The sequence below is a fragment of the Strongylocentrotus purpuratus genome, unplaced genomic scaffold (assembly GCF_000002235.5).
Source record: "Strongylocentrotus purpuratus isolate Spur 01 unplaced genomic scaffold, Spur_5.0 spur5_scaffold_15, whole genome shotgun sequence".
In the NCBI taxonomy this organism is placed as follows: domain Eukaryota; kingdom Metazoa; phylum Echinodermata; class Echinoidea; order Camarodonta; family Strongylocentrotidae; genus Strongylocentrotus; species Strongylocentrotus purpuratus.
Genome location: NW_022145600.1, coordinates 892,222 through 907,314, shown reverse-complemented (window position 1 = coordinate 907,314; position 15,093 = coordinate 892,222).

Below are 15,093 nucleotides of genomic sequence, written 5' to 3'. Positions count from 1 at the left end.
TTAAGTCATTTGGATGACAACAATCATAATATTTTATTTCTCGTAATTATTCTATTAGTCAGTGATAGTCATCCTTGTCACCACTGTACATAGCCTTTCATTTCTTTCTTTCTTTCCTTCGTTCTTTCGTTCTTTCGTTCTTTCGTTCTTTCCTCCTTTCTTTCTTTCTTTCTTTCTTTCTGTTATTTTATCTGTCTATCTGTCTTTGGCTTTTACAGTCGTCTATGCCATCGGTGTGTCCGCCAGACCTCTCATCCAACATGCCCTCGTCTAGCGCTCTCGGAGAGTGAATCCTGCCAATGCCAGAATATCGATATGACTGGTCCCGATCTTGGAAGACTTGTGCAAGGTCGGGAACAGATGACACAGACTACATCAAATCCGGAACAGATGACGCAGACTACATCAAATCTGGAACAGATGACGCAGACTACATCAAATCTGGAACAGATGACGCAGACTACATCAAATCTGGAACAGATGACGCAGACTACATCAAATCGTTATGTAACTATGGAAGAGTTTAAAAACAAGACAGTCGGGGCAAGACGACACACCAACGCATCCCCTGTAGATCTCCTGTGCAAGCGCCTCAACTTCAATAGCAACGGTGTCGGTGGAGGCTTGAAACATCAGACACAAAGAGACATAATCGTTCCTGAAATAATAGCGGCTTCGCCAGTGGGTATAGGAAACGATTGTCGGAGGACTAATGCAGATATTTGCACTCAAACATCGAATACATGCCAAGAATCTTACAGGCAACAACCATTTTCCTTGAACATGTGGACACAAACGCAAAGCTTTCCGAGTGGGAGTGAATCTAACCGACCCCTTGATCAAAAGACAACTCCTGGACACCGTCCTAGTCAGTCACATAATTCATCGGGTTGGTCATCAATCTTTGAAAGTGACAGTGAGGACGGTTTACCATTAAACCCCAATAACACAATACAATTCTACAAAAAGTCGTTGAAGAAACTAAAAAAGAAACTTGCAGGCCGGAGGGATGCATCCTGTAGCGATTCTGATGAGGATGTTCATTCCCGAGTGGGCAGGGTTTTAGAATCTGCTCATGTCGCCTCTTCTCAAAGCTTTATTACCGCGGAAGGTTGTCGTCAAACCACTCACGCTCGATCATTCCAGTTTGCCCACCCTGTACTACGCGATGTCCTCTCTCTCGAAGAACTACCACCTTCCGATCCTGAGAATATCGAAGAAGTGAAAGCAGAAGAAGAAGAAGAAGAAGAAGAAGAAGAAGAAGAAGAAGAAGAGCCAGACTTCTTAAGATGTCATCACGAATACGATCTTGCAGCCTTCTTTGAGCTGCATCATCTTGACGTCCCTGTATCCATCCGCAAGAAGAGAGGAAAGACAGTTCAGCGGCAAAGTAAAAGTAACGATCACAGATCAGAGCAACCAATGGATTTTAAAAAGGAAGAATTGAAATCGGACAACAATCCTAAGCAAATAGGTACGAAGTTATATAATTTCAAGTTATTGCATAACAAAAATGTGATAAATGAAGAAAACGAGGTGTTAAAGAAAAATACCACAAACAAGGTGATATTCGCACGTTATTCATGATATGAAAATAACACGCGAGTTAGAAGGCCATGTGTTATCATGTAATGCAAATCAAAAAATATTTTCCCACACGATTATAATGTTTTACCGTAGTTCCCTTATCGCTGTGTAAAATGACAGGAACTAAATTACGGCTTCTCGTAAACAGGTATAACAAAATCCTTTTTTTTTTAAATCATCATTTTTCTAGGGCATTTGTTGCTTGTTTGACTGTTTTACAAGTTCTTTCTTTGATTCTTACTTCAGCCGTCATGTTATTTTATCCCCTCTTCGGACATTCTTGATCAATTCTCTTATTAATAAGTCGATATTGATTTTAAAAGAATAACACTTATGGATAGTCTGTGAATGAATCTTTTTGAATAACGAGGAATAGAATGAAAACGAATATGAATAAATTCTTTTTGACAGATGAACGATTAGTTCCCGTGGAAACAAAGCGGCCACCCAAACCCGGGCCCAAACCTAGTCCGCCGCCTCCCAAGAAGAAGAAGAAGAAGCCTGAATTTCACCAGGGCGCCCTCAATCAGTTTGATGCAAAGGAAGGTCCTCGTCGGCTGTCATGGCGCGAACAGGCTCATATAGATAGAAAGGTAAGTGTAATTTGTTAGAGTTAAAGCCCCACTGCACTACGTATAGCTACTTGCGCCCTCTCTATATCAAACATTGCCTAATCGGTGCCTGTTGGTCCCCCGTGATCCCCTTTTTCTTATGTTGATTGAGAGCTGATTTGATGAGATAACCACCTGTCAGTGACCATGCAGGGAGGTCTAATCCCCCTGGCCTGACTAATACAGACGGGCTTTGAGCTCTGTTTGTTAATTCATCTTATTTTTATCTCATGGAATCTTATGTTCCTGTTCAAAATTTAAATAAAAAATAATATCTATTAATTTAAAACATATTTTATGATAGAACTGCTAGTTTAGGACCATGACAAAAAAAAATTGTTGTAATATAGGAAGGCCCCTTTGTGATCTTACATGAATTCCTAGTACGAGTTACAATGCATTGGCTAGGACAGAGTGAAAAATTTAACCCTATCGTCCCTTCACTCACTCTATCTCTCTCTCTCTCTCTCTCTCTCTCTCTCTTTGTGTTCCTCTCTCTCTCTCTCTCTCTCTCTCTCTCTCTCTTCTCTCTCTCTTTCTCTCTTTGTTCTCTCTCTCTCTCTGGCTCTCTGTCCCTTTCTATGTCTCTCTGTCTATATATCTCTCTCTCAAAATTACTCTAATTTGAATCACGCAGGCGGAGTTCTTCGAGGTGGAAGCAAACCGTGCCCGAGATACCAAAGCGTCATCAGAAGAAAAACGGAGAACGTCCACGTCTGTACCCAAGACCAGTACCGTGCGTCGTATCAGTTTATTCGAGGAAATGGCGCTTAATTAACCCGAGGACTGGACGAAAGAGCGACCTCACAGTCAAGGAGTCTTGTTGCACAGGATTGTGGGTCATCATCACGTCATTGATGATCACGATGTTGATGAGGAAGATGAGGGCCACATTGTGTATGATCCGCAGTTATAATTATAGGTCTATTTGTTTGTTCGGAGAAGGTAGTTCTATATCATTCAGAATATATAACACATCTCCATTAAAAGAAGAAGAAGGAGAAGAAGAAGGAGAAGAAGTAAAAGGAATGAAAGTTAACGGGTGGCTAACACCTAGTGAAGAACTCTGAAACGAAACTTTAATTCCGAGTGCTCCAGTTAGTGGATTAAGTTTATTCGTTTTAATCCCATTTCACATTCAAATACATCAAAAAAATTAATGCAAAGAACACATCCGTTTAAGATAAAATCTTAAAATAAAAACGTGTACAATATTTCAAATTTATGCTTCCTATTCTTAATAACAAAACTCATGAACACAAATACATTAAAAGTGTAGGATTCCAATTCAAATCAATAATTTGCTTATATTATCGATGTATATAATTTTAATGCTCAAGAGATCGTAATGTTTTGAAAATTCAAAAGTTATCAATAACGTTTGCTTCCATATCTTACAAAGTAATATTTTAAATACCGTCATTGAGCTGTACTGCTCAATCCTGGTGAGAAGTACTCTAAACTCCACGCATGGAACCATTCTACTCATATCATGTATTCTGTAACTATAAAACCAGAAAAAATGTATTTATCGACACACAGAATTATATAAAAGAATAAATGAAATCGTTACAGATCTTACTTTCAAATTATTTCTTGGAGAAGGGGATTCAACCAGATAGATAGGAAGATGGCGCTATTGTATTTCATTTAAGCTACCACAAACAGTTCTCAAGGTGTGATCGTTAGAGGAGAGGAAAGTGAAGAAAGGAAAAATCAACTTGAGATAAAAGTGTAATGATGATGTTACTTATTAAATTTCAAAGTATATCGAAGTCGAAAATGAATATATTTTATATTTTGGTGACAGTGCTTTGATGCCTTTCAAGGAAACAGTATAGCATAAAGAACTAACTTAAACAACGCTCTTTGATATAATATTTGTCTATATTATGTAGTGTGTAATGTAATGTACACTTTTTGATTTGATTTGAATTGATTTATTGTTTTCTGCATCTGTTTTCATTTTTTCATCATACATTTTCATGAACATAATTATGGTTTGATACAATATTTTAAGTGTGTATAATTTAATACAGATAATAAACGAAATTAAACAAATATTGAATGCACAATTAACATACATTATGCATATAGTATGTGAGATATGTATACTCTATGAAATAAGGGTGCAACTGGGGTGTAGATTTGCATCCACCTACGCTTTTTTGGCAGAGGGTGCTGCTATCGTCAGAGCTCCCTGGAGTTACTATTGTAGCAGAATTATATATTTCTTAGTGTGTATGTGTGAAGTGTATCACATTAATTGTTTAAAGTTTAAAATGCTTATTCTCAAAATCATTTTATTCTTCATTTTAAAAGTCTTTCCCAATGTGATGCATTTATCTGTTTTGCTCTATTATCAGTATTTATTTGATAGGCGACGTAAAACAAGGTGAAATTCTTTTGTCGAAGTATTTTTTCTGTCAAAGACATAGACCGACGGCTGATATTTTTTAATAGCGCCATCTCAGTCTAACTTTGTCAAGTTGATGAGGAAACGGATTTATCAACGTCGCATCACGAAGTTTAACCAAGTCTATGGTATACAGGCAGGGAACTGTGTTAAGGGTCAAGAACTATGAAGTGATGCAGGTATACTTAGAAAACTCATTCTGAGAAGGAAAATAAAAATCCCTTACAAAAGTTAGGTGTGCATCTTACCACATAAAATAAGTCTCTTGGTAAGTCTCTTGATATCGCCTCCCATTTGATAAAGGCTATTTATCCTGTGTGTATTTTGATTAGTCTAGGCCCTACTTGATATTTAAAATAAATTATCGCTAGGGCATAATTAATTTTGTTTAAGATACTTTCTTTTGCTCATATTCATGATGGCCGTCAAGTATCATAAGACCGATTATTCATGCATGTCATGAAAACGGATTTCTGAAGTGAATTTTTCGTTTAGGTTTGGGTATCATCTCAGTCCAGCCTCTATGTATCAACCATCGAAGGCTGTCATTACCTTTGTTAGAGGAAATGTGTGGTGCGTATTATACAATTCAAAGACTCATTAATCATCAGTCATTAGGGCTAATATCGTGAGACATTCAAGAGGACCTTGAAACTTTGGAAAATTATGCATTTGTCCGGAAGTAACACCATTTCCCCCATGTTGTTGTGAATGCATCATACTCATTTGGAAAATCCTAAAATGATCTGCTTTTCTAGCTTCATCCGCAAGAGAGAAGTATTAATAGCATGTCTGTTTATTGTAGGCCTAGCTTTTTACGTGTTTGTGTCGAGTGGAGGTGGGGGCGTCAATTTAAATAAACGATTTTTAAAAGCTATACTGTAGAAATTTAATTCATGGATATATTTAGACAAAGTGAAGTATTTTTTTTTTTACTACTATGACGTTTACCAAAATGTTCAATGCGAGTTAATATTAAAGGGATAGTTGGGTTCTTGTTTCAGACTGCACGGTTATTGCTCTTACTCTTAGTTATGACATTTCTAGTGCCCTTTTGGGACCTACAATTGCTATGAAGGTAATTTTAGACCCCAAAAAGTGTGAAATTTAGCCAATACGATCATACCAATTCAGCTCTGCTTTTAAAAAAAATAGGGTGACCATTAATTAATGAATGAATTAATCAATAATAACACATGGGCTGGATAGTTGTGCGCATTTTTTAACCAACACGAAAAAGCCAACATCGGCATTGGCTAGAATAAAACGTATGAGGCGCTATTTTGTTTTTTCAACGGCTTGTTCAAATTATCGAATATAATGTGTTGGTACACAAAATAATATTGGAAATTGTTATAGTTATGGATATTTCAGTCGTCTCTGAACCGATTTGGCTCAAACAGGATGATTTTGTAATCTAATTTGTATGTTTTTTCTAATTTGACACTTAGTTTTTCATTATCTCCACAAAAAAAATTGTGTAGCGCCCTCTGCAACAGAACTCAACTATCCCTTTAATCTTATTTTAAAAACACGGCTGGCTTCATTGCTACTATAGTAGCACGCTTAGTTACGTTTAATCCGTATTATCATTGAGATTGGGGAGTAAATAACTGGACAAATTACGAATTATGATGTAAATTAAAGCCCTAATATGCAGACCGGACATAACTCTACTCACTACACGGGCAGGCATGTGATTAGCTGGATTGACACCCGATACAAACCAATCAATATTCCAGTGTTGATAACTTCCCGTGACTTTTCCAACTCGCCCATGACGTCGATTCGGCCGGCCTTGGGCCAAACTCGTGAATTCATCGACCCAAATATTCTGTCATCCTCTGACTTCTCTCATCTTCCTCACAGAGTAAATGTAGCTGATACGCAATATTTCACGCATCGATTTTACATCCTCCTCAGTGTGAGGAGTTATTTTATTCTGAGAGATACACAAAATATTGATGTATTTTGTCACAAAAATAGAATCGCTGAATTGTTGATGACATTCTCTTGTCTTATCGTCTCTCTGTTGCCGATTGAGGGTTAATGTCACGGATTCAACCAACTATACAGGCCGGTTTATCAACGTAGGGATATTGGAGTCATGAAAATGATTTTAAAATGCAAGGCACGATCCTATAATTTTGCTTTCGATGCCTTTATGTTATCAATGTGTGTATACATAAACATCGACAATAATCTAGATGTAGCACTTTATTGTCTTCTTAATTATTTGATTTTCTAACTCAGATGGCAATACTTATATTCATTTGCACTGAGTCAGAGTATACAGTAATATTTGGATTCTATGAGCGCCGTGTCGGAAACAAAAGTCATAACACCTGATGAATTGGGATTTCGATTTATTTTCTGGGGAAAAAACAAAACAACTTCAGACATGTATAGATAAACTTTATCAAATAATAATAGAAGAATCCAAGAATCATAACATTTCCTTTTCTTCGGCAACCATGGCAACAACATTTACATCATAAATAATGATATCAAGCAATTATCAATACATATTAGTTGTGGTAAGATTTGTATTTTCTCATCTGTGCGATTAAGCCAATGATTGCATACTTTAAACACGATGTAACAATATGTAAATTTATGTAACCGCTATAAAACGTGCTAAAGGTATATTTTCACATTAGTTGTCTCCCATCTTGTAGAGTCTTTTTAACATATCTCTCTCTTTCTCCCTACCACTCTTTCTTTCTCTCTCTCTCTCTCTCTCTCTCTCTCTCTTTTCTCTCTCTCTCTCTCTCTCTCTCTCGTTCTCTCTCTCCCCCTCTCTCTCTCCCACTTTTTTTTATAGTATTTTCCTCTTTCTGTCTCTCCCTCTCTCCCCTCCCCCCTCTCTCTCTCTCTCTCTGTTATTCCTCCCATCTCTCTGTCAGTCTCTTGTTTTCTTTACTTTGTCTCTCCTTTATCTACCCCTATCAAAAACGTTATTTTGTTTAAAAAATACACCGCCATTAACGACTGCAGCAGACGTTATACCATAACTATACAGTAATCATTACCCCCTCCCCCACGCCCTTCCTAACTCCCCCTCTCATCCTTTCTCTCTTTTGAATACTGCCTGTCTGTTTGTAACTCTTCTTCTCTATCTCGCCCTTCTCCCCTTTTGATGTCAATTTCTCTCTGCCTTTTCAACTACTCTTTGTCATTGAATATTGCTTTATCTTGCCCTATTAATCCTATGCTATCCTGTTTTTGAATTGGGAGCGATTAATTTTTAATTTTCTAGTATTTTCAAAACTAAATTATTTTCAAAGTACATGTAAATGCAGGGAATACAAAGTAGGAAAAGATAAAATCTTTGTTTCAATGGCTGCATTTATTATTTGAAATCAATTATCTAACATTGTGTTTTAGAGAACAGAAAAGATGCAGTAAAAATTAATGGAACCTTAACCAGGACAAAATATACAAGAACTCTTTACAAACCAGTAAGTTGTAATAGAATTTTGATACATTACCTGCTAACAGGGAATAAAAAATAGTACACAAAATTGGTAATTTTACTAATTTTTGAAGATAATATCAATTTATTATTTACACATGCAGTAGGTCGATTTTGTATAATTTGAACTGGTAATCGAATGAATTAAGCAAAACATAGAGAAATAAACAGAAAAATGAGTCATCAATGAAATTGGAATTGAAAGTATGACGTAATGAATAACAGAAATGTTGTGATTTTAATTCATGTAAAACGTATAATCCATGCCGACAAATTTTATTTCGAAAATTTGTCTTGATATATTTTTTGTCTATAAACGATTTTCAATTAGGTGACAAATTTTATTCAGAATATCTGTTATGATTCAAAACCACTTTTTCGTATTATTCAAACTTATAACATAATTCAACTGCTAATACTCTTCTGATGGTTAATTCAAATTTGATTAATTTAGTTTCCGAAGTAAAATTAACATATAGGAGTTATGGCTCGAAAACTATCAAAAGCAACATATACGGACAGTACGATAAGTTAAAATGTTAAAATTAAGCACATCACTTGACAATACACTGGTTTGACGTAGTAAGATCATTTTCAACATTAAAAAAGAAAACGTTTTACTTGAATTATACAAACATAAGATGACGGAGATCTGAGCGAGAACATAAGGATTAAGAAATGTCATCTTTCCTTTTTAGATGAATATCTTTGTTGATAAAATTGAGAAGAAATAAAATACACAAGAAACAGAGGCATTGTGATTTCGTTATGACAAGAAGAAAGAAGGAACCTTCGACATAGCAAGCCTAGTGCAAACATACACAAATCGACTCATTTGCTTGATCCTTGCCAACATGTTTTCAAGGTGGTCTAAGATCAAACATCAATGCAAACGTTAACTACTACGTTATACATTTTTATTGTTTGTTTGTTTTTTAATCTCTGTTTCGAAATTCAGCCACTGGCTGTGACAAAAATATAATAAAACATTCGATTGAATTAATTTCTCCAAACAAAATGGCCGTAGGAAAGTTTGGTTTTTATTTCTTAATGTAAAGATATGCATTAGGTGAGTGGAAAAAGAGTTGGCGAGAGCAGCTTGCTCGTCCTTGTAACTCTGTATCATTAACTCTGTATCATTCTGTCTAAAGGAGCAGCTTCCTATATTCTTCATCCTCAACGATATCAAAATGTAACTTCATAGCTAGTTTGTTAAATACCAAAAAGTCAAGGATGTAATTTGAACTCCAATCGTGTTTGATAAACCTTTGGGCTGATTTTCTTCATATTGCCAAGTCGGTTTGGAGGCGGTTTACAGCTAGACAGCATAACAAATGTGAGTGTTGTATGGATCTATACAAAATGTTCCCTCCTAATTTTCGTATCGGATTACATATATGCGAGATCATGGATGCATATTGGAGAGAGGAAACATAAATGACAATCCGAAAACAGATGTGCAATATGTCCCCGCAAGATGTCGAATTTAAGTACAGAATCGCCTGACGTCAAAATGAAAACGTAAAGAATCAATGGCCTTATTGAACTAAAATCGAACATGATTCCAACTTAGCAAATATCTTCCGACTAAGCAAGAATTATTACGGACAAGGATAGATGACATGTGCTTAATATACACAAAACTGTAATTTAAGTTTTTTACATTTTACTTCATACACTATTGAATAATAACAACACAAAGGTTTGACATCAGAAATTAGGAAAATCGAAATTGAGCGAAATATTTTATAGATCAGTTGTCTGGAAAATTATGTAAATGATAACAAATTCTGTTTCTTCGAATTCCACAGACGACACGCGTTCGGGAGAAAACTCAAAATAAAATGATATATTTTTTGTAATATTTTTTACGGAAGAGAAGCACTTTCAGTCCATATCTCCTTTACTTCATAACTATTAAAACGATAAGCAAAAGCGGACCGTGATATTAACAAAATACTTACAATTTAATTGAATTTTCGCCATTAAAACAAACTAAACAAAAATGAAATAAAGATTAAAGCGTTGCGATAATGTAAGAAACACGAATACTTTGACAATTCGAAATGAAAATATACTTCGTATTGACTCCATTTGTCTAGTTTTGTGAACATAAAATATGGCGAATCAAACTGAAGAAGACTTATTTAAAAAATAATTAAATATCACAATAAATAAACATACATGTGAAACGAAAATTTAGGATACTTCTGCTAATTTCAACCTTCAGCAATTCTATATATGTGTAAATTAAATACTTTAAAACCAATAGAGAAATTAGACCTAAAACATTTATCATCTAATTTTCCTGTTTAAAATTATATTAATTTTGACGGAAATTATTATGTCACACCGAACGATAACTCTAAAAGACATTTTGTAGTGTTGACAAAATTATCAAATTTCGTAAAGATAAAAGTTAGGATAGAAATATGACTCGATGTGGAAACTGTTAAATCATATAGTAATAATATTATCTTTATAATATAGCTCTTGATGAGGTTTTAGATGTTTTATGCATATTTCTTTTGGCCATGGAAACCGTATTTCAAGCTGGCAAACATTGTGTGCACCATCTCCACTCCCTTGGGAGTATCTGTACCATGTGCAATGTTCGTATGTGTGCATGTAGTGGGAAATGCGAACTGACACAAAACTTTCAATTGAAAACGACTCTTTTGATCTAAATTATGCATTATCTGTTATGTCTATGTTCATATTACCCCGTTAAAATAAATTCAGGTCATTGGAATGTATCACCATCATGAAAACAAAGGATTGTCATAAATAACAGTCCAGAAATATTTTTCGATAGATAAAACTAGTTTATGAGTACAATTTCTCGACACTATCATGACTATCATGACTTCAAATAAAAAATTGAATGTATTTCAAACTTCCAAATTTAACGAGTTTTCTATCGTAACCTATTTTTTTAAAATATGTGCTCAAATAGTTTTCGAAGGATTTCGAGCGATGAAATCTTATTCTGTTGCCCTTGTAAGGCTCCATCTAGTTTATTACCATCACTACTTTATGAAAATAGTTAAGTAATATTATTTTGTGACGTTTTCAGGCTTCACTGATATCATTGAAGGCATTCCGCATTAATACAATATCAGGCAAACTATTTAAAAGCAAAGCTGATAGCCATGTCTTACTTAGTTCATGTATTTGAAAGATTAAAACATTTTAAAAACTAGGGAAGGGGTCTCAATTAAACTTTCTTGTTATTTATATAGTTGGAACAACGATTTAAATGCTGGTGCCTCCGGGTGAAAGTATTTTTTTGTTGGTTTATTTGTTTTTGTTTTCTTCACGTTTATGAATTTTTCTTTGTGATGTAATATCTTGTGGTGAAATGGCGCCATCTACTGGTGACCTCAGGCATCATTTCCTCTGTTGTGGAAGGTCAGGTCGCACACCATCAAGAAGTTTGAGTAGGAAGTCGCAGTAACCTCTCAGTTCCGTCAGCATCTCTCGTAGCGTCAATTGACTTTCTGGTTTCTGAAATGTAAAACAAGAGAAAGAGAAGAAACAGATATAGATTGTTATCTTAAGCATTCTGCCTTTTTTTGTTAAGGTAATGTCATCTAAAATGTCATGATAAATTTCATTCATATAATAATTTAAACAAGAACATTCACTAAAGACCATATTCGATGAAAATACAACTTGATATATGTGGAAAACTGAATGAATGTAGAATACAAATATAAAGGAATATAACATAAATTATTTACGCTTTCATTATTGCACAAAAGCAAATTAATACCTCATTTTCCCCCTTCCCACTCTATTAGGGGTCAACAGGGGTCAAATTTGCCGAAGTAACAGTGACGGCATAGCAGGCGGACCCCATTGGTTTACCTATATAGCTAAGGCGATGAGCCTAATTCATAGATATGACTGTCTCTCAGTACACCAGAGAAATGACAATCTTGTGAATTTCGGAATGTTGCCATTTTGTCTTTAATGATTGCTCATTCAAGAATCACCCGACGGCTACCGCTGATTTCCACATAGACATTTTCCATGCATGGATGCCATGCAGACAGATTTCCAGGAACAATAAACAATTGGAAACCACGCTTTCTGTCTTAAATCTTGATTTTGTCGATGTTCCCCGCCATTAAGAATAGTCAAGAACCCTACACAGATAGAGCACTCAATTAAGTCTTGGTCTGTAAGACGTACTGATTGTCTTGATTAAGTACATTCAAGTTTATATTGAGTTCCGTTTATGTGACCTAATTTAGACAGGTAAAACTAATCAGCTCGATTTTTTAATATTTCTTAACTCGTTTGTCTGGCAGACAGGCCTGTCATTTATTTAAGTGTTTACATGCAGAGTCTCAAAAAGTAGCAACATGCGTTATTCATCACATGAATATGCAAGGCCTACTAAAACGTTAAGAAATCCATAATATGGTAGTAAGTGATGTGTTTTAATAATTAAAAGATTATTTATGAAATACATTATCTTACAAAGTGTTATTGTTTTCTCTGAAATAATGCACAAGAAACATAAGGCAAATAACAGACTTTTGTTGTGGGATGACCACCCAAATATATTAGGCCTACTTACAACATTTTGATATACCGAAATATGATAAGAAGAAAATATGTTCTTGTATAACACCTTTAAAGTTCCATTCACTGATGAAAAAATTTAATTTCATAAAGTATTCTTTCTGTGTGATGAACAAGAAAATACGGGTAAATATAAACAAAACTTTTCACATTTAGTGGAATGCTATTGTCAAAGTTTCCATGAAATGATATTTCGGATGGACGGTTTTCCTTTTTTTTTGTTCCGTTCGAGAGGCAATTTCTCTTCATTTTTACGCAGTACTTGAAGTTTCATTTTCCATCCTTACCCTTTTCACCCGATCTGCAATTAAATTTAATGTACGACATCCTTGAACCCGATAGCACATTATAAGTACATATGTATAGAGAGAGAGGGGGAGAGAGAGAGAGAGAGAGAGAGAGAAAGGGGACGGACAGAGCAAGAAATAGAGTACTACCCCATCTTCTGTTCTCGTCTGGTGTCGGGCTGATAGTGATTGAAAAATCAATTTTAAAAAGGTGTTGAATAGATGTATCGTGAAATGATCCCCGAGAAACGCTCTCTAACCACTAGACCGGACGCCCTAATTTCGGATGAGATTTCAAAGTGTCGCGTGGCACCTTTTCATCGGGGGTAGCTATACAGTTCGACCCAAACACGTTTGCGTACAGCGTTCGGGAGAGGAGGGGGTTCATTAAGAGGTGTTTATATGTACCCCTCAGGCGCTTAATCACCATTTCGATATTACTGGGAGGGTCGAAAGTGCTGATACACGCGTTCTATTTGGGTTGATATCGTCTAAAATGACAGTCTGATTATCATTATTAAGGATGTAATGTAAATGAAGGAACATACTTAGGAATATAGGTAGAAAAGAAAATATGGTTTAGATAAATGGAGGACATGATAGAACGATAAGTAGGTTGTTTTAAGAAGAAAATAAATTGCTTCAAACAGAAATAAAGGAATGAAAGAGGGACAGAGAGAGAGAGAGAGAGAGATTGAGAGGAATAGAAAGAAAGAGAGAAAGAGAAAGAGGAGGAGATAATTATGTTTTTTTTTTTTTTTGGGGGGGGGGGGGGGGAATGCTTCACAACAGGATTAAACGGAGAAATGCAACAGAAGATAGAAGTAAGGAAGTGCTTGGATGACGATGACGTATGCTCATGCATACATACATACACCTTTTGCCACGTGTGACGGACGTGTCTTTGGTTCTCTCTCGGAATATACCGAAATATTTGGAATTATCTTTGAAACGTACTTTGGAATTCAAATGGTAGCATTTGGAAAGATTTATGAATTTGGATTATTTCTGTAGGTAAGCAATTATTTTGTGGGCTTCTAACACAATCCTGCACCTTCTAACAGTATAGCACGTGCGACGGCATTCAAATTTCCCGCCTTTTCTGGGAGGCCAATCATGGCGACGGCTTCGGCTCTCTCTGAGCCGGAACTGTCTGTGAGAAGTGAAAGTGATGACGTGTTCAGAGTTGTTACTCATAATCGACCTAGGAAAGGAGAACCTAATCAAAAAAGAAGACGAGAAGAAAGTGTAGCGGTAGAAAACTTAAACACTAAAACATCAGAATCAGACTCAAACACCACGGTTTATCAAACCCCTTCTCCTGGCAAAGATCCAAAGCAAACAGATTTCAAACTGTTCATTACCCCAATAGACAAACATAAATCTTTAAAAAATATGAGTCCCATAAAAATCGCACGAGCGATTAAAGATGTGTGTGTTAGTCCAGTGGAATTCATAAAACCTGTTAGCTCTGGATTACTAGTTAAGTGTAAGAACATAAAACAAGTTCGAGCAATCCTACAGTTGGATAATATAGGGAATATTCCCGTCAAAGTGACCGAGGGTGCAAGAGGCGCCAAAGGGGTAATTTACGCCATTCCAATAGAAATGACTGAGGAAGAAATTTTGTCTGAATTAAGAACGCAACAGGTAACAGCGGTTAAAAGAATGACAAAAAGGGTGAAGAATGGAGAAGATAAAGATCAAATGGAAACAAACGAATCAAAGCAGATTCCTCTAACAAGCGTCATCCTGACCTTTAGTACATCCACTCTACCAACATCGATAAGGATGTGCTACCAAATAAAGTTGGTAAAATTATACATTCCCAAAGTAGTCAGGTGCTTCAAGTGCCAAAGATTTGGGCATGGGGCAGCAGCGTGCCAGTCTAACATGAGATGCGTTAGATGTGGCGAAAGCCACAAGTTTGAGGAGTGCGCCAAAAAAGACACCCCGAAATGTGTAAACTGCGGAGGCGAGCATTCTGCTGCTTATAATGGTTGCACACAAGCAAAAAAAGCTAAACAAGTACAACACATCAAAATCACAGAAAAAATCACATATGCACAAGCATCACAAATATGGACAAATAAACAAAATACCCCTCAAACTAACATTGTCACA